This window comes from Apium graveolens, unplaced genomic scaffold (genome assembly GCF_009905375.1).
Source record: "Apium graveolens cultivar Ventura unplaced genomic scaffold, ASM990537v1 ctg8194, whole genome shotgun sequence".
NCBI lineage: Eukaryota > Viridiplantae > Streptophyta > Magnoliopsida > Apiales > Apiaceae > Apium > Apium graveolens.
Genome location: NW_027420968.1, coordinates 82,031 through 85,684, shown reverse-complemented (window position 1 = coordinate 85,684; position 3,654 = coordinate 82,031). Strand labels below are relative to the sequence as shown.

The window sequence follows — 3,654 nt, the reverse complement described above, 5'->3', positions numbered from 1 at the left end:
GCAAGTTGCACAACGACTTAGATATCTTCGAAAAGTCCTTGATGAAACACCGATAAAAACCCGCATGACCAAGAAAACTACGGATTCCTTTCACAGAAATAGGTGGTGGAAGATTTTCAATGACTCCCACCTTGGCTTTGTCCACCTCAAGACCCTTGCTAGAGACCTTATGCCCAAGAATAATGCCTTCATGCACCATAAAATGACATTTTTCCCAATTGAGCACCAAATTAGTTTCCACACACCTTTTGAGCACCGCACGAAGATTATTCAAACATTCATCGTATGAATGTCCAAAGATGGAGAAGTCGTCCATGAACACCTCGACATTATATCCAATCATGTCAGATAATATAGCCATCATACATCTCTGAAAAGTGGTCGGTGCGCCACAAACCCAAAAGAAACTTTGCGAAAAGCAAACGTGCCAAATGGACAAGTGAAGGTAGTCTTTTCTTGATCCTCTGGTGCAATACAAATCTGATTATACCCTGAATAGCCATCCAGAAGACAATAATCCTCATGACTGGCCAACCTGTCAAACATCTGATCAATAAACGGAAGAGGGAAGTGATCCTTCTTCGTGGCCTTGTTCAGCTTTCTGTAGTCCATGCATACTCTCCATCCTGTGACTGTTCGAGTGGGGATGAGCTCATTCTTCTCATTTGCTACTACAATGATACCTCCTTTCTTAGGTACACATTGCACGGGGCTCACCCAAGAACTGTCAGAAATTGGATAAATGATTCCTGCATCCAGCCACTTCATAATTTCTTTCTTCACCACTTCTTTCATGATAGGATTAAGTCTGCGCTGTTACTTAACAGTCGGCTTACTACCCTCTTCTAGCAGAATCTTATGCATGTAGTATGAAGGGCCGATCCCTTTGATGTCTGCTATAGTCCATCCGATAGCCGATTTGAATTCTCTCAAGATCCTTAAGAGATTGTCCTCGTCACTACCTGAAAGGTCAAATGCAATAATAACAGGTAAAGTAGATGCATCACCTAAAAAAACATACCTCAAGTGTTCAGGTAATGGTTTAAGCTCCACTATAGGTGCTTCCTCAATAGATGGTTTGAGCTTTCCTTCAGCATTTTTGAGGTCAGAAGTACCAAGAGATTCAAATGGTATGTCTAGCTTTCGCCTCCAGGGAGAAGCATTTAGATATTGTAGTTGCTCATTGCCATCCTCATCATCACTGTCAAAATCCCCCACTAAAGCCTTCTCTAATGCATCAGACATTAACATATGATCAAGTTCTGACAAAACCGCAGAATCAATCAAATCCACTTTTAAGCACTCCTCATCTTCTGTAGGGAATTTCATTGCCTTGAATACATTGAATGTCACATCCTGATCTCATAGTAAGTTCACCTTTCTGCACATCTATCAAGGTACAGCCTGTAGCCAAGAAAGGTCTTCCCAAGATTATGGGAATCTTCTTATCTTCCTCGAAATCCAGAATAACAAAGTTTGCAGGAAAGAAGAGCTTATCCACCTTTACTAGCACATCCTCCACTATGCCTCGTGGGTAAGTAATAGAACGATCAGCCAATTGTAGAGACATGTAGGTGGGCTTTGGATCAGGCAACTTAAACTTTTTAAAGATCGACAACGGCATCAGATTGATGGTTGCTCCCAAATCACTAAAGCACTTGTCAAAAGACAACTTGCCAATGGTCCAAGGAATGGTGAAGCTACCTGGATCTTTAAGCTTTGGAGGTAACTTTTATTGCTGCACAACACTGCATTCTTCCATTAGAGCAACGGTCTCAAGGTCATCCAGTTTCACCTTCCTTGAAAGAATACTCTTCATAAATTTCGCATAACTAGGCATTTGCTCCAGAGCCTCAACGAAAGGTATATTGATGTGAAGTTTCTTGAACACCTCCAGAAACTTACCGAACTGGTTATCCAACTTTTGTTGTTGCAATCTATTAGGGAAAGGTGGTGGAGATTAGAGCTTTTTCTCCCCTGTATTACCCTCAGGCAGAGTGTGTTCAACAGTAGTCTTCCTTGGTTCCACCGCTTTCTCCTTTTGCTTAGCTTCTTCATCACCAGCTTCAGCTTCTCCTTCTTTTACTTTTTCAGCATCAGCAACTTTTCCAGACCTTAAGGTAATAGCCTTGACTTGCTCTTTAGCTTCCTTCCTTCCTGGCACTTCAGTATCACTGGGAAGTATGCCAGGTTGACGATTGAGCACTGCATTGGCTATTTGACCGATTTGATTTTCCAAGGTCTTGATAGAAACCGTCTGACTTTTGCACAACAACTTGAGTTCCTCAAAATCAGCACTAGAGGGTGGAGCTGCACCTCCTTGTTGAGGATATGATTGCCTTTGAGCATAATGTTGTGGTTGCTAGAATCCAGGTGGATTGAACTGTTTACTTACGCCTTGCTGATATGGTTGCTGAATAGCATTCTGATTATTACTCCAGCTGAAATTTGGATGATTTCTGTTGTTAGGATGATAAGTAGCTGGCACAGGCTGCTGCGGTCGCTGATAATTGTTCACATACTGAACAAATTCATTAACAAGAGAACACTGATCCGTAGCATGAGAACCTGCACAAAGCTCACAGACCATAGCTATCTGATTGACCCCATAGGTGGCTAGAGAGTCGACCTTCATAGACAGTGCTTGGAGCTGCGCTGCAATAACTGTAGCTGCATCGACTTCCAGAATACCTGCTACCTTCCCAGGAATCATCCTTTGAGTTGGGTTTTGATTCTCATTTGCAGCCATAGTCTCAATAAGATTATAAGCCTCAGTATAGCTTTTGGCCCACAAGGCGCCTCCAGCTGCTGCATCGAGCATGGGCCGAGATTGGGCCCCCAAACCATTATACAAACCAGTGATCACCATCCAATCAGGCATTCCATGATATGGACACTTTCTCAACATCTCCTTGTAGCGCTCCCAAGCTTCGCACATAGATTCTGTAGGTTGCTGCGTAAACTGAGTAAGAGCACTCCTCATAGCCGCAGTCTTCACCATTGGATAAAACTTAACCAGAAACTTTTGTGCAAGATCTTGCCAAGTAGTGATAGACTCAGCTGGTTCAGAATGTAACTAGTCCTTATCTTTATCCCTCGGAGAGAATGGGAAAAGCCTCAGCTTGATAGCCTCATCAGTCACACCATTATATTTAAAAGTACTGCAGATCTCGACAAAATTCCTTATGTGCATGTTGGGGTCTTCAGTTGCAGCACCTCCGAAAGAAACATAATTCTGCACCATCTGAATAGTGCCCGGCTTGATTTTAAAGTTATTGGCTTCAATAGCCGGGTGCATGATGCTAGACTGAATGTCATCAATTTTGGGCCGAGAAAAGTCCATATGAGCTGGATCTGCCGGAACTAAATGATCACCCATGGTTACTGGCTCTTTCTGCTCACTTCCTGAATCCGAATCTTCAAAATCTATCTTCTCTGGAATATCAAGAACTTCGTCTGTCTCCTCAGCCGTATTTAAAGTCCTCTTGCGAGTACGAGAACGAGTTTGCATAAATGCTCGCTAAAGTACCTGAAACACAACCGGAAACAATAAGTAACACGTCTTAATCACTGAGTCCTAATGACCAATGATGGTAAGCACATAAACTAAACAAATACGCCGAGTCCCCGACAGTGGCGCCAAAAACTTGTTAG

General features: G+C 42.7%; 1 non-coding gene across 1 annotated transcript; it reads left to right on the top strand.

Annotated features, from left to right (window-relative positions):
- The first annotated feature begins 2,879 nt into the window (after positions 1–2,879).
- On the top strand, positions 2,880–2,986 carry LOC141704736 (small nucleolar RNA R71). The gene has a single exon (XR_012568055.1). It is a non-coding gene; the product is annotated as a small nucleolar RNA R71 (small nucleolar RNA).
- Positions 2,987–3,654: the final 668 nt, after the last annotated feature.